Source organism: Manacus vitellinus, unplaced genomic scaffold (assembly GCF_001715985.3).
Source record: "Manacus vitellinus isolate BGI_N305 unplaced genomic scaffold, ASM171598v3 scaffold_4_pilon, whole genome shotgun sequence".
Classification (NCBI taxonomy): Eukaryota; Metazoa; Chordata; class Aves; order Passeriformes; family Pipridae; genus Manacus; species Manacus vitellinus.
This window is the reverse complement of record NW_021940604.1, coordinates 35,450,035-35,474,721: the sequence shown is the minus strand read 5'-3', so window position 1 is coordinate 35,474,721 and position 24,687 is coordinate 35,450,035. Positions and strand designations below refer to the sequence as shown.

Sequence of the window (24,687 nt, the reverse complement as noted above, 5' to 3'; positions counted from 1 at the left end):
ACATAAGCTGCATCTTGGCTATCATTGCCTTGATGCCTGGGATTTAGTTTTTCTGAGATCTGGATATTTTTACCAGTAGGTTTTGAAAGGCATCAACAATCTTAGTCACCTACACACTTGCATGAAGACTATATTCTCAAAGAAGCAGTACTTTTTGACAGAACAACTATGACAAATGCTGAGAAGTAAAAGGATCATCTCAGAACACATACCTTTCTCTTTTTAAAATGCATAATCCTTACAGGAGATTACTGATGGGTGAATATTAGAGCTGGTCTGCCTTCTGGCTTGAAAGCTTGTTTCTCAGGCAAAGCTGTCTTCTGGCAAATTAAAGGAAGTTGAGTTTCTCAGGATCCCATTTCCCCCTGCACAGGAGAAACTGATATAAGAGAAAGCAAGCTTGCTTATTTCTGTGAATTCTTCCTCTGTGTATATGTGTGTGTGTGTGTTTGTGTGTAATATTTTTATCCTAGTGGTAAAACCCAAACAGATTAGGTGCAGACCCCAGCATTTTCTTTTCTTGTATTATCTATGTCTCAATGAAACATCAGGAAGCTAAATAAAGATGACTCTCACTCTGTCACTTATTCCTGCTACCTGCTGGATGTCACAGGTCCTGCAGGTTCATCCACACACTGTGTACCTTGGTTAAATGTGAAAGAAATATTATTGTCACTGTTCTAGTTGTAAGATACTTATATAGGTCCACTATTACAGCATAGTCATAATCTTTAACAAATACATCTTCCATAAATCCATTGCAGTCAGGCTCTGCTATTCCCATTTAAGAAAATGGAACAGAGAAAGAAATTGCAAATGACTTGCCCAACATTACATATATCCATGGTAATATGCAAAATGACATTTTTTCCTTGGCAGAGCAAGGCTTGATTTGTTTCACAAGCCAAAATAGTGCACTAATTTGCTTAATAAGCCCCAAACAGTGCCTTAACCGTTTCATCTCTAGATTAGTACCTTGTTATGGTGGAATTAATTACCATATAGTACCTAAAACAAATACAGATTTCTTTAATCTGCCAAGTATATATAAAAATTTCACAGTGTTTGGGCTAAATGGGACACTCAGGATTAGCAGATGGAGTGCAAAATAGGTTTTGGGGCTTGGAAAAGTCAGCCGAAAAAACCAGTAAGTTCCACATGATCTTACCTGCTGGAGAACATGAGAATGCCATTCCTTTATCTTCTGCAAGTTAATTTCCTGTTCCCTCTTGACTCCTAAACCTTCGCAGCCTGCACTCTAGGGCTGTGCTATCCTATGAGGAGGGAGAATCCAATTAATTATGTCCTACCTTGCATTCAGCTTTCAGCAAGCAATTACTAGACAAAACCTGGTTGAGGCCCTTGTTTGATTTAGGAGGCTTGTGTGTCTTGGCATTCATCAGGATTTACTGATGTTGATAAATTGCTCTTCTCTGTCATGGCTCTAAATAGATATATCAGGTTTGTCCAAGGCTTCTTGCTGAGCCTTGATCTAAATGGTTTTTCATCTAAGAGTATGGAGCAGTTATTCTTTTATCTGGAACTGATATATGGAGGTCAGAAGTAATGAAACTGGCATTTGTCTAATTATGAATTCCATTATTATTTTCTATCCTCAAGCAACTAGGGGTAAATCCATATGAGTCTGCTTCAGTAAAGCTCTCCTGAACTGGCATAGTGAGATAAATTTAAAGTAGCATGAGCCAAGTATGTCTTAGGATATCTCTATGTGCAATACCTAAGAGAGCCTAGGTTGCAATCTGGAGACATGCTGTTGCTAGCTCGAGTGCAACTAAGTTGAAAGTGGTGGGTCAGGAGTATATTCTCTATGAAATAGAGTCTGGGATGCTGCCTCCTGCCCCCTGTCCAGCACCTGTTTTTGTTAGCTTCCCTTTGAAGAGTGGCTGGATAAATAACATGCAGACAGATGAACAGGGAGTATACATAGAGCTAGCTGGTAGTACAGCATGAACTGATTGTACTGTCTGGTTTAGTTAAATTTCAAGATAATTCACAGGATGCTCAAAGCCTGGGGACATTTCTGCTATATTTTAAGCCAGAGAAAAACCAAATAAAGAGGGGAAAGAAATAATAGAATATTTTATTTTTACTACCTCTCAGCCTTCTATGTTCTTAACCAGGAGCTTTGTAAAGTACTTTCATTTGTTTTCCAGATTAGTATTTGAGATCATAGCCACAATGGGCAGAAGTTTGCTCTTTCTAACACACATACTGAACTGAAATTACTTGGGTTTTTCCTCCTAAATTTGTTCTAAGTTCTTGTGAGTCACTGTATTACTTGACAGCTGAATTTAATGCATCTGATTGTGAAGTTCCCTAGCTTCTAATCTTCAAAGATCATTTACTGACAAATACCATGTAACGTCTGTAATAGAACTGCTGCACATTTATGTTAAATAGCTCTGAGTTTTGTTTGTTAATGCCAGGTGATTCAAGCTAGACTCTTTTTTGATATAACCAAATATAAAATCTAATCTGTTTTGACTGCTTCCATCCCATGGAATGTTCAAGTTTGTGCTAGTTTTACACCCAAAAGCTACAGAAAGGGCCTTCATGAACTTCGAATTCCAATGAACTACCTTGTACAATTACACTTGTACTCCAACTGTCTTTTTGAACTAATGGGTTTTTAAATGCTCATCACAATCATGAGAGTATTCCTCATGGATGTAGCTGTGTGTTTATAAAAAAGAAATCTGTTTTTTCACACATAGTACTTGCTATCCATTTTTTCCTACTCAACTGTTTTAAAAGTTTTATGTCCAATTAATAATCAGAAAGGATGAGTAGAGTTACCCAACACAAGTGAAAACCAGAGAATAGTGAGCTTATAATATTGTGGAAAAACCCAGACACAGTTCTGATAAAAAAAAATAAATATTTTAAAATACCTCTGCAAATATTACACCCTGAATACTGTCGTGAATATTGCTGAAATATCCACAAGGATAAGAAGGGCTTAAACTGATGAAAAGTGATTACCTGAAAAATGTCATGACTGTACAGCTCAATAGTCCGTGAGCAACTTTCCTGCTGCGGAAATTCCTATTCCTGAAATGGAGGTGGTACTGTTTCCTTCCATCACCGCACACCACTTGCTGGGGAAATTCACCTCCACCTCACCAGACTTTGCTTCAGCTGAGCTTGTAGAAGTCAGGTAATTGTTGGCACTGAGTATCTGTACATCACCTTAAGCTTTCTTATGTCAAAATGTCAGTAGCACTCGGTACTTTTATACTGCTTAATATTGGTATTATTGTTCTTTTATATGTCAGCCTGAAGATATAATAATATCATAAAGTGGTCCAGATGTCAAGGTATGTCATTACTATATAATAGTGGGTGCAGTTTTCTCTGCTCTCCTTAGACTTACAGTAAAAATTGATGTATTTCCTCAGAAATCATTTATTACTTTACACATCTGATTAATAACAAATCAAGACATACATTTAGAGAAAAGGTCTGTTGGACCTAAAGATTAAATAACCAAATAAAAGCAAATGCTTAATTGCATTATTTACTGTTAGAATAATATTTCCAGTAGTAAATTTTTGTATGGACGATCAGAGGGAAATCCATTCCTGGCTTGAAGGAAGACATATTAAATTTCTAATCTTTATTGACTACTTAACTAGAAATATAGGAAAGCAAGATTAATCAGGATGATTCAGTGTGAAGAAAGCAATTGTGTCCTTTTTTTATGGCCATGCAAATTTAAGCAAACCATAAAGTTTTAGGCAATTATGTGTAGGTTTATTAGAACAGAATTTTTGCAGTTTGTGACAACTGAGTAATTATCTTTAGTAGATAACCTTGTACGAACATACACCAGCTTGTACACACTATGTAATATAGAGGTCCCCAGAAACTATCATATTCTGTACAAAATCTAATATATACTTTAAACCAGATATTCAGACCAGCACCTCATTTTGAGCAAGCATTGTCTTTTGTGCTTAATATATACAAGAGTATTGAGGTATAATACTTATTATTATCTAGCAAGAGAATCTCACTACTGTTAATTATCAGTGAAGTAAAATTTAAGTGACATCATTATCTTGAAGAATATCGGCAATAAGAACGTGCCACCCTTTATTATATCAAAGGCCCCAGTAACCAGTGTCCTGTCTCCAGAAGTGTTAATGGGTAGCAGAGAGACTCCAAAGCCTCATCAGCACTAAAATGGGTGCAATAGTTTGTTTCAGAAGCAACTGGTTAAAGCACTGCAGGAGTTTGATTCATCTCCTTTTAACAGTAGTTATCTGCAGTGTAGATGGCTACTTCTGAGATAACTGTCTGGTCTCCCTATGCAAAACTAGTCACTGGAAGGACCATAAATATTAATTTCTGATTTGCAGCCTTAAAATGTCTGCTTCTCTTCAGGGACTCTAGGGGCAACCTGCAGTGACTATCTTAGACAGAGACATTTATATGACTCCCTCCACAGGACCATATATTTTAAAACAGTCAAATGTCTATACATGCAGGTAGGACAGGAAAGCCAGGGGCACTACATTCATCTTCTCTGCAAACAAATGCAAGTGAGGTGCCTTAGGTAAAACAACTTCATTCACACTCATTCATCTGGTCATGTAAACCATAGCCAAAACCAACAGAGCTCACAATATTTGAGACTAAGAGAATTCACCAAGGAGCTTGTTGTTGTCTGGCAAACACTGGTGATGAAACAGAAGGATTAACAAGAGTGATCTGTACATATAGTGAGGATTTTAAATGACAAGCTGAGAAAACTATATAGTGAGGCAGGCTGGACTGAAGTGCTTAGGGAAGGGAATGCTTGAACTGGATTGTTCTGAAGTCAAAAGTGCAAGAAATAGTATGGATTTTTAATCCAAAAGCTGGCATGAAAGGGCTCAGAATCAAGGTGGACAATTAACAACATCAAAAGTATATAAGAAATAAATAGACACCCTTAGTGAAACACAGAAGGAGACCAAAGATTTTCCTGGAGGGCAAAAAGAGTAGACTAAATTGAAAATTGCTGAAAGTTAAGATGAATTAGATCTTGTACAGGCAATTAAAATAGTAGATTTTAAATATACCCATATAAACAAAACAAGAACCAGAAAAGAAGAAGGCAGGTCTTACATAGAAAAGCTGACCTTACTTGCTTTTTTGCCAGTATGTCTTGGATAAATAGGACAAAATGCGTTTTGTGTTCACTGGAAATAGATTATATCATAACAACATGATTTTTTTAAAGACAAAAATATTTTCTTTTGTTATCTTTCCCTTGCAAAGCCATAGCTTTAATCCACATGGATGTTGCTTAGTCCCTTTCTATTCCACACAGAGAATCATCAGTTTATGAAGAGGGGGTTGTATATAAGAACTGAAAAGAGGATAGTTAGAACATAGATGACGGGAATTTGTGCTGAAAATAGTCCTAATACTGGAGGGAAGTATGTAGCACATTTCCCCCAGGAGCAGTTTTGGTCTATCTCAATCTCTAATTTAATATTTTCATGTAGTATATATTGCCATGCGAAAATGTGCATATCCTAATGAAATCTGATGATGATGCAAAATTGAGAGGCAACATTAACATAGAAAATGATTTGAATATTAACAATATAAAATAGAATCACAGGATATAAAAGAGAATTGGAGAAAAGTTAGAAGATGGAATCACATTTAACAATTTCAAGTACAAAGCAATAGACAAATACAAGACAAAGTACAGGAATGTCTGCTATTACATGGGTGTTCATCAGATGACCACAGAACTATGTGGTGCATAAATGATATTACCATGAAAGAGGCAAATGTGATTCCAGGAAGTGTCTGTACCATACAGCAAAGCTCTGCCTGGACATTTTGGATGGACAACCATTCTTTGGTGTAGTTCTGGCAGTCATTTGTCCTAGGGGTCATTCCCTGCAGACAGAGATGGCTTCTAGTTGCCAGGTTTTGCTTCCACGGGCCTTCACTTTCCTCCAACACTAGCCTAGGAGGTTCAAGACACCCTTAAAGTCCACTGAGCTGAATCCAAGGCCCAGAATAATCAATATGTCTTTCACAATCATGCTATAAAATCAGTGCACTGGTGGGGTCTGTTCAGCATAATCCTTACATACCCTTTAAACTGAAACCTCCTCCCACCACACACACGCACGTGTACACACACACAGAGTTGTGCTGCTGCTGATGTTTTAGACTCACAGTGTCACCGTGCTGTCCCCAAGGAGACCCAACTCAGGTACTGTGCAGTGTGTACACGAGCACTCTGTGCTTGAGGAGGTTTTGTTTTGGACTGTGTGGATGCTCTGCATCAGTGGAACTGGAGGTCATCTGGAAGCATGCCTGCAGACACAAGCATGGACACAGGATGCCTGTGGACATTCAGGTTCAGCATCTATTACCTTGCTACAATCTAGACAGTGACTGGAACACACTAGTTCCTTTCCTAATCTTTGTGATGCAAAGTCTCAAAGCAGCTCTTGCAGCTACCATGGGGATACAGTCCTTTTTCCTTTGGCTATCTTAGGAAAGTGGGACAGTTGCTAAAATACCAAGTAAACAATTTGTTGCCTCTTTACCAATCTAAGGGAATATCTTGCTAAATAAGAGAGGTGTGGGACCACTGTCTTTTAGCTAGTTACTGTGGTACTTAAGTCGAAAGAAAGAGTTAAATTACTAATTCCAAATGTAAAGCACAGTTGTAAAGGTTTACAGAAACAAAGAAAAACTGCCTAAGATTCTGGTACCGATATAAGAAAAAAATCTCTACAATCTGTTTTGTAGACACACTAGGTCTTGTAGACATACCTGTACTCTGGTAAACACACAGGGCCAGGAAGTGAGCTTTAACACCAGACCCCATGGTAGTCCTATTAAAAATTTTGAGGAAACTAAGCAACTCTGGCATGATAGGGAAGTGCCTGCATGGATATGTAATTGTTTGTCAGCTTACCCCTGGCTCTGCATTTGACCACTCTATCTTATTCTCTGCAAGATGAAAACCCAGACGCAGTTTTGGGAGTAGTTCAATCCAGAAATCTAATCTAGCAGTCAGTTAGAAAGAGACTATCAGGTTCAACTCCCAGCAAAGTCTTCTAATAGGCTTTGTACCCTTTTGCTTCCCAGAGAACACAATACAAACCCTCCAGTTTCATACTCCAATGGTATGACAGTGATAGGCTGCCATGTAGTCCTGAAGTTATTTCAGAGACTCTGTGACTAAAAAAAAAAAAAAAAGACACAAGATAATAATTATGTCATAGGATCTTGTGGGCAATATGTAAGATAGAGAAGAGACTCAATGCCAAGCAGTCTCTAGGTGTACATGACTGATTTCTCATGAAGGGACTGGACCAAAGCAGTGGGGACTTCTGTTAATCTGTCCTATCTGTCCTCAAGGTCAAGCATTGGTCCCAGTACTCCCTTTTTTCACCAGCATAGATGTACCCCTCTCTTCACTGATTCTATCTCTTTGCCCTTCTAACCTGTTGTATCCCACAGTGTAAACCACCTCCTAGTACATCATCCTAACTCCTATAGCCAATACTGTTTCTTTAGAGGTTTCCAGGGAATTCGTTCAGATTCAGACATCCTACCCAAAAATTACTTAGTTATATGAGAGATGGTTTTCCTCCTGCTGATTTAGGAATAGACTCACCTTTTCAAGGAAGGAAATGTCACACTGCCAGATCAGGTGTCATCCGCACTTGGCTGACTTTGACTTTGCGTGGAGTAAAATATCTTCCTTTGTTGGGACTCTGTTGCATACATTTCAGTGTGAAGTGTCTCCATCTACTGAGCTTCTATTTTATATCAACCTGTAAATAAAATAATGTACTGCTTACAAACATTTACTTGAGTTTAATACACCCCACTTATTATAAATTCTTGACTGACACAGGAAAATGATATTATCTGCCATTTTGGATGAAAATGAGTTTGAGGTTCTTTTTTATGAGAGGAGACAAAAAAAGTTTGGCTTGGGTAGCTTAGCAAAATGAGAAAAACTGTAGCATTATTCAGGTTAGAAGGGATCTTTGGAGGTCGCTCAGTTCAATTTCCTTCTCAAACAGACAGACTAAATTCAAAGTCAGATTGGGTTGATCAGGTTTTTGTCCACTTGAAGTGAAAGTATCTCCAGGAAATGAGATTCCACAGCCACTCTGGGCAACCTGGTCTGGCACTTGACCATTCTTCTGTAGATTGTGGTTTTTTCTCTTTTTATCCAGTCAGATTTTCTTTATAGCTATTTGTGCCTCTTGCTTCTCATCTTTATTTCTGACTGTGAAGAAGACTGTCTTCTTTATAAGCCCCTAGTAATCCCCTAAGACTTTTTTTCTGGCTTAACAAACCCACATATCTCAACCTGTCCTCATATATCATGTGCTCCATGTTGAACTTGAAGATACAGTATGTCTCTTTCTGTCCTCTGTTTTGATTTTTGTAGAATCAGTTTTAGCATTTTTGGCTAGGAGAAAATTGTCTAGTGCTATCCTTATCAGTTTCTGTCTGCAGTGACCTCATCAGTGTGGACAGGAGAGGTCTGAAGATTTAGGGAACATTTGTGAAATCATTACTTGAATCAAGAATTAATTCTAACCAAATACATGTAAAAGTTCCCCAATCTGTGGCATTCAGAGATAAATTTAAAACAATATTTATGGTTTGTAGGAAATGTACATCACCAAAAAGAAAAAAAAAAAAGGAGAACTGCAATGTCTCAGTACACTCCTAGAAGCTGATGCCTTACAGGAAGCCTTCATCTTTAGCAGTGCTGTACACATAAGCCTGAGAAGAGGAGAAAAGATTGTAGTATTTCCTTCTATCCTCCTGCAGAAATGAAGTGCTTTATTCTGTTTACTCCTAGGATCACTTCATTTTTTTCACTGGTAATTATGAAAGGAAAAGAGATAAATGAAGCTGACACGGGTCTCTAAGACTGTGTATTATACCTGGGGTCCAGAATGAGCCATGTGCAGACCATCATTAGGCAGATTGTGAGGAAGAAGATACTGCATTTCCTGCATTAATTCTATACTTCGGAAAAAAAGTATGTGAAATTGAGACCTAGTGATTAAAATTCAAAATCTCTTTCTGAAGTGGAGAGATACAGACAGAAAGAGTTCACTGGGATGAATTTCTAGCTCTTGGCTATTGCTATCCTTCTTTTTTGAGAAGCTCAACCTTTGCTAAGCAAAGCCTTAATGCAATGCTCTGTGTTATTATGTTGAAGATCCTCTAGCAGCACATTTGGTTTGACATTAAAAGGAAAATAATTCAGCTAGGGAGCTGTAGAAAGCTTCTGCCTGCTCTAAAATTGCAGCTATGCTTACTGTGTTCTCTTGATATTAGTGATCAGATCATACTCTGCTTTTGTTTACAAATAATTTCCTTTTGAACTAACAGCATTGGAGCTTCTAATATTTTTGGCAGATACAATCATGTCTCTTTTTCATGCCTAAGCTGATCAACTGGAAATTAACCTTGGTGGGCAGGTTCTCTAAGGTGATCAGCATAAAGGACCCTTGTTAGCAGCATGAATTTCAGGAGCATTTTTCATTCATATAAAACTGTTAATACAGATCAGATTGTACAGTTAGGTTCTATGATTTTTAGGAACTCAGACATTGTCTGTAGGAAAAAAAGCATTTCTCTTTCTTTTCAAGAAAAAAGAATACTGTTGGATTGTTTTGAATATATATCATTTAACTACCTTGTTAGCTTCTTTTGACTCCCACCATGAATACTTTTCTACCTAGAGAAAAAATGGATAGTATTATTTTAAAGCAAATACGTGCTCTGCATTGGGAAGAGGAAGATTAATTACACAACAGAACCTCAGTGTTTGAAAACCTGTGACCCAAACTTCTCCCTCTAACAAACCACTTCTTGTGCTATTATCTTCCACCTTTGTATTGATTTGCATTTAGCTGCAAATCCTTCATGTCACCTAGTTGATTCAGACAACCAAATTTCATGGCAAAGCAATGGTGCCCTAGTATTCTATAACATATTGGAGTACTTTTTCTACAATAACATTAAGAAAAGAAACATGAACTTGCATCTCTAGTGTTACAGCACTGCTATAGTGTGCATACTCTCAGGTACTGTTGCATTACTTGACTTAGGAAAGTTCAAAAAAAGAAGAAAAGCAAAACAATTTATGAACTGATTTGTGAAATCTATATTTAGAGTTATTCAGAAAGACAAGATAAACTCCCAAAACATAATTATATTTTCATAGCTCATTCAGTTAAGCAGCAATTTGGGTTCAGTAGGACTTTAGTTTATTCCTGAATGAATTTGCTCATAATTTGATATTAGATTGCCAAGTAATACGTTATTCTCTGCTGTTTTCAAAATGTGAGATTATAGCTTAATATATAAAGAATGAAAAGGGTCAAGTCTTTGTTCTCTTGTCACTATGACCAGCAAAAAAAAGGAAGACATCCACAGCACAACTAGTCATGCCAGGCAGTAAGACAGTAAACTATTTTCCCCTCTGTTCTTGGGAGTAGTGCCTTTTTCCAGCACTGTACCTACATTTTGAATCATGATAATTCTTGTATTTATTATTTTCCTTCAAGTTCTAGTCACTGGCTTCTTCCTCATCACTGTATTTTATTCTTGATTTCTTGTCTTACGGAATTTCTGAAGACAAGGCAGGAGTAGAAACACATCACTTGAGTTCTCCAATGGCTGAAGCAACCTACCAGGCACTCATTAATTAGAATAATTAAGGAAACCATTAAGGAAACATTTGTAAGACACTTACTTCTGTAAATTATGTACTGCAGATCCAGTGGCAAATACAGGCAGATAATTTTGGTTGCAGAGGACTCTGTCCTCTGTTTTCCATGTGCATACATTTCAGCTGTAAACTTAGGCCAGGCTCTGTCTAGCTTTTCACCCACTTAAACTGTTATTTATTTATTTTACAAAGAGCTAACCAAAACATTATTGTTGTATTACCCTTTGCCTGGGAGTGTCAATTCTCTAGCTACACCCTCCATGTCTACATCCCTCCCAACAAAATTGTCGATATTTAACAAGTATTACAGAATGATAGAGGATGCTCACCCACCCATTTTCAAAATGCTTTTGGGAATAATGTGCTCCACTTGACAGGGCATTCCTGCTGAATGAAGCTTGAAGGAAATAATGTCAGCTCATGCTCTTTGTCTTTGTTAACAGTCCCCTATTTTCCATTAACATTAGCTGTGTACAAAACCCAATATTGAAAGATGATTGTGTGATGATTTTCCAGACTGGCAAGCGGAAAATTGGCCAAATATATATTACGAAGCACATGTTAGACAGTGTTAAGCACTAGCAGTTTAAAAAATTTGTAAAGACAAAGAGGCACATCCATCTTCAAATGATGGACTTTCAAAAGGTGATCTATTGCTGAGGAGTCTCACCTGTCACCCTTGAAGAAGCTGCTTTACACCAGCACCATCATGAGCAGCTTCCAGCCCCAGCAGTCAGTGTGGATGCAGAAAGATCACTGAGCCTCTCATTGATACATTTGTCAACATTCTGGGTTTAATGAACTGCCTTTTCACAAACCCTATGAGAATAACACTCCTATGGGGATGGTTGTTTGCAGAGATTAGTTACAGAGCTTGGTATACATGCAAGAGCCTTGTCAACAGCAAGGCTCTTGCATATAACAAGGTTGTGGGCTGTCCCACAACCAGAGGCAAAGTCAAACTTCTTTATCAACCCCTGCCTCCCACTCCCCTGTAGTTGCATTGGTGCTATCTGTTTTTCCATTACACTTAGAATGAAAGGAAAGGATGACCATGCTGGAGTGGGAAGTGGGACAAAATAAAAGGCGACAGGCTTAAAACCTCCCATTCTTCCCTTTCCAGAGGCTAAACATACTGTGAAAATACAGAACTCTTCAGTCTGGAACTAAGGGTAATTTAAAAAGTCATGTAAATGTTAGTTAAACTGAACTGCTAATCACCAAAACCTGCAATAATGGAATTGGGGAAATTCACTGAAATGAGGGATAGAGCATCTTAAAGCACATTTGAGAAAGTACATCTTTACACAGTGGGCAGTGAACTTCTGTTGCCACAGGGAACTATGGGGCAGATGGTATCAGCAGCTTCAAGTGAGGCTAGACAAATTCATGGCCAGTAGTCTGACAGCCAGATCATGATATTAAGATTCTATGAATCTATGATTCCATGATTCAGATACTAAAGAAAAGGAGCAGGGATGTGCCCTGTAATACAAGGAGTGTGGGTTATGCTGATGTGTGAGGGAATGAACTCGGGAGGTGGCAAGGCTCCTGTGCACTCTCCCACTGCTGCGCTCAGCGATGGAATAGAGGGTTAGTTGGACCACTGGTGTGATCCATTTCTTATGTACCTAGGACAGCAGAAATGGAGGAATCTGAAATTTCCCACATTTGTAAAGCACTAATGTGAGATACAGTTTTCACAATACATCCCATACCATATTGCTGAGATTCAACAAGGTGAAGTACTGGGTCCTGCACTTGGATCACAACAACCCCATGCAGCACTACAGCTGGGGAAAGAGTGGCTGGAAAGCTGCCCAGCAGAAAAGAACCTGGGGGTGCAGTTCAACAGCCGCATGAACACAAAGCAAGAGTGTTCCCAGCTGTCCAGGACAGCCAGTGGCATCCTGGCTTGTATCACAAATAGTGTGGCCAGCAGAGAAGTAATCCTCCCCTTTTACTCAGCACTGGTGAGGCCATGCCTTGAGTCCTGTGTCCAGTTCTGGGCCCCTCACTACAAGAAGGGCAATGAAGCTGGTGAAAGGTCTGGAGCACAAGTTTTACGAGGAACAGCTGAGGGGGCTGGGGTTGTTTACCCTGGAAGAGTGGTGTCCTGGTTACAGCCAGAACAGGGTTAGTTTTTTCAGTAGCCAGGAGAGGGCATGGCTGGGACCCAGAGGTTATTCTATACCACCTCCCATAATTTTCTGGGGACAGGGGAAGGGGTCCCTTCTGGGTCAGGTAGTGTGGCGAAGGGAGCAGTTGGGTGTTGTCAGGGGTAAGAACTCACGTGTGAATTGTTCATTTCTTGTATGCTCTTTTATTGATATTGCTGCTGTTACTGTATATTTCCTTATCTCATTTCTGTTCCCAGTAAATCGTTCTTATCTCAGTTCATGATCTTTACCTTTTGTTCCTCCAATTCTCCTCTCCTCCAGTTCTTCCCCTCCCACTGCAGGGCGGGGAGGAAGGGGGACCAAGCGAGTGGCACATGGTTTGGAGAGTCTCAGTGGGAGTACTAAACTGGGGAGTACCATTCCTAAACCACAAGTGGTCAGGTATTGGAAGAGGCTGCCCAGGGGAGTAGTGGAGTCACCATCCCTGGAGGTACTTAAAAGACATTTGGGGACATGATTTAGTAGTGGACTTGGCAATGCTGGGTTAACAGCTGGACTTGATGATCCTAGAGGTCTTATCCAACCTAAATGGTTTAATGATTCTGTTATTGTAAGCATTGTCCACTCAAGATCAGGAGTCTGAACTAACTTCTGATTTCTGCTTGTCAGCCAAGCATAGCTGTGGCAAGATCTGGATTGCAGTTTGGAAATGTGACTGTGGAGACTGGTCCCACTCTCATTAGGTTGAGGAGACAAGTCTTTGCACTTGATGAGGTTGCCTTAACAGCTTCACAAAGAGCTATAAGTGATTATGTTCAGAAAGGCTGTGAAGGGAAGCTAGAGCCAAGTCCTTGTCAGTCTAAGCATGGAGAACATCCTTCCTGATTGCTTCCCTTGGCTGCAAGAAAATTGAGAGTAAATGTGCTACTTTAATACTATACTGCTCTGCTTTGTAAGATTGCTTTGAAGAAATTCTGATTTGCAGCAATAATCACATAGCTAATGATTTTTTTTTTCAATTGAAGAGAATGAGCATAATCTAGTTATAACAACTTTAGAAGACTGTGACCAGTTTTTACACCAAAGCCAAACAGTATGACCCAGCTAATTATAGTTCTGACAGCCTGATATCAATCCTGGGCAAATTAATGGAATGACTGATACAGGACTTGATTAATCAAGAATTAAAAGAGAGGACTATAATTAATACTAGCTAACAGGGGTTTACTGAAAATAGATTTAATCATACTATGTTGTTTCTTCTTCTTCTTTTTTTTTTTTTTTTTAAATGAGATTTTGTGTTTAATCTATACAGGTAATAGAAAAAAATAAAAGAATTACCTGGTATGTCACAACAAAAAAAATACACACATATAAAGTGTACTGAATATGTACATGATACGTAGTAAAAGCAGGATAAACTGTTTCACTCACAGTGTCCAAATGTAGTCATAAATTTGGAATCACCAGTGGCTGGTGGTTCTTACTGGTTCCACAGGGTTCATCTATGGCCCAGACTTACAACAAAATTCTGATTCTAATAAGAAGGTGTGAAAGCAATAAGTAACAAAGAATAAGACAGCAGAGTTGATTGCTCTTAAAGTGTGTTGAACATGTGCTTCAGGACAGACTGAGAGAAACTGTACATCTGTGGGATAACAAAAGTATAGTTAATGCTTGAGAATGGGGGAATCTGTCCTGTTGGGCAGTGGTTCTGAAAAGAAATGGTAGATCAGTGTTGCAAAGATGTAACTGTGAAGTCTGATTGTGGCCAGTTGTAACACATGGTGCAAGCTGGTGAGAAAGCTCAAGCAGCATTGCTGCACTGTGTAGTCTCCCTTGATTTCTTAATTTTGCCTCTGTAGAAATAGCTTTTCTTTAATGTGCTTTCATCTGCTCACTCTTTCTATGGTAAATCTCTTCTACCCTTAGCAGCCTTAGCATGCTGGACACTTTCTGCACAGACACAGCACAAGTGTCTAGGACAGACAGGATGAATCATGTTCTGGAAGAGCCTGTTTCTCTTCATTGAGAGAAGATGAAATCTAGGAACTGCTACAGAGTAAGCCCTTTCCTTTTATTAGAGAGCTAAAATTGAATGAAACTGATCTCACTTGATAACCAGAATTTTAGACATACTTGGAGACCACAAATCCTTTTGAGTGTGATTGGTGTCTGGCACTGAAGTTGATTAAGATTTCTTTCTAGTCAAGATAAAATAACAATACTTGCTAAAATGCTTGTCTGTGTTCTCTGGAGCTGTCTGTGATCCTTCAGACCAAAAGAACTTACAATATTGAAATTAATATAATTTGTACCACAAGCACCCACCATATGACATGAAGGACAAAGATAATGTGTTACAGAAGCTAATATGCTGCAAATTATTTTCAGGAGTTTCAGTTCAGCAGCAGAAACAGGTAAATTAGATCATTTTTAGAAATGCATTAAAGGAGTTTTGAATTGAGAAGCCGAAAGAGCATTTAGACAAAATTCAGCAAAACAAATGTATTGCAAAATTCAGCAAAACAAAGCTATGTATTGTAAAAGATGAATTGCTGGTACAACATGAAAATGTGCGTGATACTATTTATTGTTCTAATTGGCTACATCTTGATAAATGCCAGGAAATGATTGATCTCTCATCACAGATGCTTTGTGAGTTTGGTCGTGGTGCATCATAAGCAATTTTAACAGCTGGGTATAGTTCTTATAATTCACTAACTGAAACAGCAATTTTTTGGAATATTTTTGATGACATAAGTTAGCTCTATGGTTAGAGTGTTGCTTTTCCTCAGGTATATTGCAGATGCATAGACCATACAGTAAAAAAAAATATATTTCTTGAGTGAAGTCCTCTCTTGCTGAAGTCAATAGATCATCTTCAGTGGAGGTGGATTTTCATCCACTCTCTCTACTATTTCTGAATTTTAGAAACACTGGATAATTATACTGAACACAGTAGTAATACTTGCCTGTGCAGAGTGTGACCTGTGTGCGGAGAAACTGGAGATCTCTCACAAGGGAATATTTACAGAGCTTGCTTGGGGCTGTCAGGAAAACTGTTAGTGTTAGAACACTTTAAAAATTTTTTTAGCAGAAAGAATTTGATTTCAGACAGTTCCAAAGGTATGGAGAGGATATTTGAAATACTTGATTCCATTTCTTGCTCCTGAATATTCATCAGCCTCAAAAGAAAAAGTCATAAGATTAAGTCCGTAACTTTAGGAAATCCATAGCTTGGAATGGCTGACTGGCAGAATGGCAGACCTTAACATATAGTGATAAAAATCGTGACATTCTAATCGTTTTGGCCTCAAACTTCACTGAGTTAATTCACCTTCCACGTAAATACGCTACAATGATATTGTTAATTAACTAGAGTGACGTCCATTTCAATCACATCTTTAGATCCAGCCTCTTGCCATTCAGGGATCAGAAAAGTAATGGCTAAGTTAAAAAAATATATACAATCAGAGTTATTCAGCTTATTGAACTACTTGTACCAGAAAGTGAAGCAGCTAGTAAAGTATTGAGAAGGTTTAGTGATAAAAGTGATTATTGGTAATAGAAAATAGCTATGGCAATCTGAATTCAAAACAAACATGTACACTGAAAAAAACCCAGATCTAAGCAGTCAGAATGAGGCAATTTTTAGAAGGTTTTCACAATCTATTTTTAAAATTTTGTAGACACAAGTAAAACTAGCCTATAACATCTCCCTTGTGTCCTTGGACACAAGACATGGAACTGAACAGGACAGAGAATACTAAAAGAAGTTGTTTTTTTTTTCCCTAAAGGAGACAGCTAGATGTAGAGATAACAGAGCCCCACAGCAGCATTTAGATTTTAAAATATTTTGGAAACAGTTGTATCAATTTGTTGTTGTCCTCAGTTTAAAGGATGTTGGACCACTGAGAAGCATGTGTTTTAGATGTAGGGAGGCAATGCTCCTGAAAGACTTTGAGTCTGAAGAAGTTATAAATACAAATAAGAGGAACATCAGTGCTGATATGTGTTTTGAACGCATATTACAGGCAATTATTCAGAGATATATATCATTCCATAGCTCATGAGAAGGGAGCAGGTGGGGATTTTTTCTTCAAAATAAAGCAACAGTGCACACGTTTAAAATAAAACCTCCAAGTCTCTTCGATATTTATCCCAGCTGGAGAAGAAACTAATATGAAAAATTTGGTTACACTCTGCACCTCTATGAAAACAGATGATTGAAACTTTTTGGTAGCATGGAAGTAAACTTTCTACAACCATTCCTCCATGCTCCCATTCCTTAACGTAATTCACCACATTTAATATAATTAATTTGGAAAGAAGGAAGTGCAGTTTTCCCAAAGGAATTTCCTGACTGACAGCTGTTTTACATAATCAGTGCAGAACAGCAGTAGTGGAGCATTCTCCAGCTATTACCTCCTAATGGACACTTACTTTGCTTTACTACTGTTTTGCTCAGTAACACAGATAGGGAGATTCAATTTAAATTCCTCCCCCTATAAAATTAATTCTTTAGCTAAGTGTGTACATTATAGAACCTTTTGCTCTGGGGCAATAACGAGCATCCAGTGCCCTGTCAGTCTGCAAGTCACCTAGGTATTCCCCAGAAATATCAGCACCACAAACTGAGTATAAGTTAAAAAATCCTCCTTCCCAACAAGAAAATAGTAACATCTTAGATACTATTAGCTTTGTGTAACTGTAAAGTAAATACAAAGACTCCAATAATGTTTGTAAAACCATTTGTGAGTATTTAATGAAGAAACTATATTCATTTTAATAATTAGTCAAGCCTGTTTGATTGAATTTTGTGAGGTGAAATGGAAAAGCAATGTAAGAAAAAGCAAATAATAATTTGACACTTCTTTGTGGCCAAGTTTAGTGAGGAAGGGTGAAGAGTAGTAAATATATAATAAATCCAATATTTGATTTCTCCTGAATAAAGTTTACCTAATTTGTGTGAGGAAAAGAATCATGCTTTTCCCTCTTGGCTCATATAATATACAGGTAACTTGTGGAATGTGTCTTTAATTTTCCATGTTTGTTTTAAATGAAAAGCCGTATGTTTTTCTAATGTATATTTGAAAAGAACCATCAGCTTTGTAGGACACTGCACACTGTACATGTAAATGTTCATCAGTAGGTGGTGCTCCCAGGGTACATCATAGTCTAAAATGCAAATTAAAGAAGGTTTACCGAGGAAGGAGAGCTCTTTGGGTTTTTTAATATGGTAACCGAAGAGTAGTTAAAGTGCAAAACCTCTAAAAAGATATTAAATATTATACTAAATGATTTTTAAATCCTGTAAATCTACATGACCACTAAACAAATATGGAAGATATGCAGTTTTCAGTCTGTTCTTTTTATGCCAAATATTCACACAACAAATAGTTCACTCAACTTATATCTTGACTATGGAATTTCTGTCCATGTGCTTTATTGCCCAGATGTCATTCACATTTTCTGAGCACGTAGGTATCAAATCCAAATTACCTACATGATTTTCTGAGTTGTTAAATGTTTAATGTGTTTTATTAGCAATTGTGCACTTCAGGTATTCTTTTTTAATTATATCCTAGAATTATGGCACACACCATGGGATTCTTAAAAGTCCTAGAATATTTTCAACATTATAAATAGCAATAGTACTTAACATTTTCTGTTGGATTTCTATGCTGTAGGCATCCTTCATTCAACATATGTTTGCTTTTCAGTGTTGTTGCTTGAATTTGGTGACACAAATATCGTCTCACACGTTCTTTATCTGATCAGAGAGCATCACACAGGGAATATAACTTAGTACATTCAACTTCAAGCTTAAATGGCATTGGCAGAACATCCTACAAATTTTTAATGAAATATAGAACTAAAGTTACAGTTGCTGCTGAAAACAAATCATAAAGATCGAGTGTCCCAAATAGCTTTCAAAGAGGAGGTTGGTTTTGTATTTTTGTTTTTGGTTTTGGTTTTTTGGTGGGGTTTTTAGTGAATAATGGACTTACTTTGCCTGTTTATATTTCTGTAGCAGTTCAACAATATTTGCACAATATCCTATTTGTTTATACACAATCTGAGGAATATGGTAATTTGCAAACAGTATACTGTGTTAATTACAGTAGGTGCTTTGCCTATTTATGTACTTGAGCAGCTTGAACTAAATTGAGAGAATAAAACAAATGAGGCAGGAAAGTCCAATTAAAAGTACATTAATCAAATGCTGCCCCAAAGCCTTTCCTCTGCAATACATATTGTTCCACTTTATGTGGAGTGCCTGTTTGATGTCAGTTGTCCTTCTGTATCTAATGCAGTATCTTGTTCAGTCAGTGTGCAGTAATAAATGTAATTGTCATCTGTCTGGTTTTGGACAGTTCATTTTATATTTTTATAGATTTTATAGTTCATTTAAATTTTAAACCATTCTTTTTTTAAAGATTAATTATAACCAAGGAACAAAAAGAAATGAGAAAGTGACTAACATGTTAAGAAATGACTGTTTGAAACACAGGCTGCTTTTGATTTACCATAGTTGCAGTAGACTTTCTTCTCATCTACACTGGAATAAGTACACTCTGTTGGTTTTCACATAAAATTCAAACCAGAAAAATGCTTCAACAGAGCACTTAGAATTTGTTCCCTTGATATCTGATGAAAAATATTAGCTTGACTCAGCTTCTGTATAATGCCATAAATCAAGAATAGGTCTGTGGGAGTCCATGTGAAAAGTTTATTTTGCTGCACTGACGCATCTCTTTATAAAAAAATGAATACTTGTGGCTGTGCTGAAACACAAATTAGGTAGTCAAGTAATATGAGAGGTGGACATAGAATTCCACTTCTTGCCCCATTGCAACATCTTTATATGATACCAAGCAAGACTTTTAGGACCAGATCTCAAAAAGAATAAAAGGGAAAATTAAAACAAGATTCATACAGAATTTAGGATCTGAATCTGTTCTGTCTCATCCTGGGAGTGCTTCAATTCTGTTAGGCTTTTGTGTTCCTTATATGCCTAAGCCACACTCCTTTTTAGAGCAGCCCTGCTTCAAACAAGGCTGAGCAGTTTGGTGTCTTCTCAGCTATAAGACCATCTAGGAAAGAGGCAGTTTGTCCCTGGGAGGGAGTTTGTCTGGCAGACACTGTCAGCACACATGCATGCTGACAAAATTGGGCTCCCTACAGAACCCCACTGTACCCACTGCTGAAACACAAATTCCACAGAGTGGTACTCAGGTGCTGCTATAGAGAAAGAAATAGAAATTCCCAGAAAATGGCACATCAAGTTCAAATATTTCATTATCCATACAGGGCCGCAAACTCCTCAGAAGAGTGATTGGACTTTAAATTCTCTCAAGCTGGAGAGAGATCTGGAATCAGACCTTGGTTTAGGTTTTTCACTGTAAGACAATTGTAAAAGGTGAGTCCCTCAGCCTTCTCCTCTATGGGTGAGAAAAAGGGAGAGAGAGGTTCTCTGAGTGAAAGGGGTGTAGGAGCCTGCCTGTGGATAGTTAGCTGTGGGTGTGTTCATCTCTGTGTTTGGCATGGGAACCAGAGACAGGGTGGGATTACAGCTGCACCTACTCTACTCATTACCTCCTGTGTGTTAGTGCTACCTGGTGCTGCACTGAATGCAACAACTTTAGCTAAGTGCCTGAAAGCAAGTTCCACCAAGTTCATCCTTTCGGTCTCTTCTGAGATACTTTGCCATGGGCACATCTTCCTCCAGTTTCAGCTGAGCTGACTGGAGAGTTTTCACTCCACTTCTCCTACCCTCATTCCCCTCTGCATGCCCCCTCAATACAGACACACCTCCCTTTCTCTCCTTTTTATGGCCTCTTTGCACCAGAGGTCTCCATCCTCCTCAGCCTCCCAGGTGAACTGCTTATAAGCCATTCCTGACAACAAAGTCAAAGTGGCAAAGACCTAAATCAATCCTGCTCAAGCCATCCCAGATAACTGCACTGAAGACAAACTGAGGAGGGTTCATATGAACAGGTCAAACAGGCAGATTTAAGGCATGAGTTCTCTCTAGGAAGCTCTGCCTGATAAAAGAGTTTTTGCAGACAGAGGAAGGAACATCCAAATAAATTTTGGTAGGAGACTTAAAAGTATTGCTTTACATGGGCATTAAATCTGGTCTTTAATCTTTTTTTTTTTTTTTTGCTTTTAGCAATGCCTAATTTGCTGTACAGAAAAGAAAAAGCAGTCTGTTCATGATTTCTATTCAAATGACTTACAAAATCATTTGCAATAGCTGAGTATTCATAACATGCAATAATATTAACTACTGAATTTCCCTTCAGTGAGATCATTTTCAGGAGGATACTTCTGATTTCTGAATGAAGTTAAAAGAGCTTCATCACAAAATTTTATATAACTAGCGATGCAACTACTATGGTGTTGCCATAGAATATCTGTAACTGGAGAAATAGCAACCCTTGCTAAGCTAAGCCTTCCATGGGTGAAAGAGGGTTTACTGGGGTACATGTTCATTATACATAATAGATACCATTCCACAGGATTAAAACTGTGGACTCCTGAACAGTAAGTTTAGGCCTTCTGACTTGTTTTTCCTAGTTATCATTAGCAGCTATCTTAGAAATATTTCAGAGATTTTGGTGTCCATGTTCCCTGGTTACAGAACATGGAAACTGAACAAGTTTAAGGCAGATAGCCCTGAATAATGAGGCTTGAATGGTACTATCAACTCAAAAAGCCCTTAAAACAATTATTATAAAAATCTGTGAATAAATAGCAAGATAAGGTCATTACCAATTAATTTTTTTTCACCATATGAAAATCTAAATTAAAAAAGACAGGTATATTGTGTCCTTAATGAGGATAGGAGTAAGCAAAATACACTTAGGTATATGACTGTTGTTTTCATTAGTAATTGCTTCTCTACAATCTGGTTTGTATTAAAAACCAGAAAAAATGGTTGATAGTACTTTATGCCTTAGGCTAATTTGTTTAAATTTGAAATATTGTACTGAACTAAAATTAAAACATATGCTCTGTGCATATGTTATGTGGGTGCAAAACATTTTATACATGAAGTATTGCAGATAGATATTCTTCTCATAAGTAAATGAAGATGGTTTAAAAAATGCATATCTAATTTCTTTCTAAGGATATGTGGGCTAAGCAACGTGCCTTGCCTCTGTGGTGCTTTAAGAAGAGACTTATAGAGAAGCTTGAATCAAATATTTGATGCAAACCTCTGACACTCAATGAGATATGTCAAAGTAGCTTTTAAGGTTATTCTCTTATTGCCACGTCTTGAAAAAAATTCCAAAACCATTGGCAAACATTGAATTTATATATTTATATATTAATTCATTCTGCCTCCTAGCACAAAATAGAACTCATTACATATTTATAAAGCGCTACATCCATTCCTCCAACATTCCAGCAAAGCAGTTTGATTTGTTGTTTTGCAGAAAGAGAAGACTTGAGGGACCAAGAAATTAGGAGGACTTCCTTGTGGTCACAGAATGGATAAAATAATAGAAGCAGAAAGAAAACAGAAAAAAACTTGACTGCTTGTCTTCCACAAAAAATGAATCATTCTCTCCAGTGCTATTACTGAATTGTAAGAGAGTCTTATATTCTCAATTTTTTTACCTTCATAGGATTCCCTCATTGTCCAGCAATGTTTTGCTGCTTAATCAGCTCAAAGCTAATCAGAAGCAGGAACCTACTCCTCGGGCTATAAAATCCTACTGTGTTTAAACTGAAATAAGAAACAATTATTTAAATGACAGAGAACCAAAAATCAAAGTTTCTCTCATGAGGTAAAAAAACACAGTAGGAGGCAACTACTGAGCCATACATGTGCCATATATGGCTGTAGGCTTCAGATGTATGCTTGATTTTCCTTGTCAAGGCATAAAAACCCCCTACCTAAAAACAATAGGAACTCAAGATAGCAAAATAAAATTATCATCCCACAGAATAATTAGTTTTCCACAGGATTTTCTGAACCTTGCACTGTAGATCAATGTTCTCAGTGCGCCCAGAAACTTTGTTCTCTGAATGTGCTCCTTGGCCACCATGCTACCTTGTTGAACTATGTTATCCTGCTAAACAATATATCTTCCCACGATACATCCACTGTTTTATTTGGCCTGTAGACCTGTGCAACTCATTCCTTTTACAAAATCCTAAATAATGAGGTCATGCACTGCTTATGGAGCGTAGCAATTACGGTTTCTGAGAATATCGAGAAGATCTAATCCCATTGCTTTATTCTTGACTGCCAAGTGACTCCAGTCTATATTTCAATACAAAAAATAAGAGTTTCAAAGTGGACTAAATATATTTTTCATGGTCAGCCAGTCTTTAAAACTTGCCCTGAGCAGGGCTGTGTGTCCATGCTGGGTTACAGGCTTTCTCTGCCACGGGCTGCTCCACTTCACACCTGCCAAAACTTCTCTGGCAGCATTTTGAGCTCCAGGCTGTGACCCAGTACTAGTCATCTGTTCCTCTAGGCAGATTTTATTCAGCTAAAGCCCTGGATGTCTACTGCAATGTCCTTTCCTGAGGCAAGCAGTATCAGGTTCCACTCTGTCTTCTCTCCCTATCCCAGGTCATTTTTTCTCTCCCCCTTCCGGACCATGGTTATTGAGACAGCTGGAAAAGCTACATAGAAATGTCTATCTGATCACAGGGTAGACAACTACACACCGGAGAACGTTAAATGTAAACACAAACGGGATTTATTCTGGAAGTAATAAACACACTGGGTGTTTCTGCAGATAGCCAATGTATTTTAGCTTTGAGCTCATCCTAGCAACCTCTGTGCAGCAATGTAAGGGCAACCACTGACAAGCAGAGATTGATCCATATGTTCTATCTATCCATAGAAATGGGAATTATTTTTTTTAACTTAAGTCTCTAAAGACAAATATCTACAGTCAATTGATGGGAAGTATGTTATTTTTGGCATGGGCTTGCACTATCTCAAAATTTGGGCAGAAAATTGTTCTACTCATTTTTTTTTTGGTTTCACTATTCAAATTAGCAGATCCACTTCCTATGATTTGGTACTTTTTCCATCAATAACACACAAATTCCATGGAAACATGCCAAAGATTTTCTTAGCAACCAAGCTTCTTGCCCAATATACACGATTAACTACAACAGTATGTTAAAAGCTTAAAATAAACCTATCTTTTTAATTTAGAAATTCATATAGTGAAAGAAGATTCACTGGTAATGAATTTAGCACAGTTTCAGGAGAATTTATTTATTTTTATGGAGGCTGGGCACTCAAGAGATGTCATGGTAAAAGCAGGTATTGCCATAAAGGCAAATCTGCTGGGATCAGCCCAATGACTGTGAGTTGAGGTAAATTAAAAGCACTCTTACAAATTGATGGTATGGGCCCACCCATGATTGAAATGTAAAATGATTCATGCCTTTTAAGGGCATAATACTGCTGCAGAAAGCATCCTCCTCCATCAAAAAGTAGTAAATTCCATTATGAAAGATGGGATTTTGACAAGCTGTTTCTAGTTCCAAGAGGGTAACCATTTTTGACCAGAGTATGCAGACTCTGGTCACTGCTTTTTAAGTCTCTGGAAAGTGCAGACTAATTGGCTTTTCAGAAAACAGAAGTTGTAGTTTTTATGTCTTCATATTTGGTAAAGTAAAATAGAACAAAATATCACAAGTTCTATTCTATTTATAGAGAATCTTTTTTATCTTTGCTTAGAATAATCTCCATTGACTTCACAGTCTTTGAGTTAGACCCAGGGTGCAGGTTGATGGTATATGAAAAAGAATTATTTTTAGAAGCAT

At 37.7% G+C, this 24,687-nt stretch overlaps 2 long non-coding RNA genes across 2 annotated transcripts in view; both read right to left on the bottom strand.

Annotated features, from left to right (window-relative positions):
* Nucleotides 1-256: 256 nt before the first annotated feature.
* LOC108640665 lies at nucleotides 257-7,740 on the bottom strand. Its single transcript, XR_001921349.1, has 3 exons — nucleotides 7,664-7,740; nucleotides 1,169-1,274; nucleotides 257-365 (listed from the first exon to the last, which is right to left on the bottom strand). It is a non-coding gene; the product is annotated as an uncharacterized LOC108640665 (long non-coding RNA).
* A 2,848-nt stretch (nucleotides 7,741-10,588) lies between these two features.
* Nucleotides 10,589-24,687, bottom strand: part of LOC108640645 — a 32,024-nt gene continuing 17,925 nt past the window's right edge. The window contains exon 3 of the long non-coding RNA XR_001921328.1: nucleotides 10,589-10,656. This is a non-coding gene — a long non-coding RNA (uncharacterized LOC108640645). The remainder of the gene's footprint in view (nucleotides 10,657-24,687) is intronic.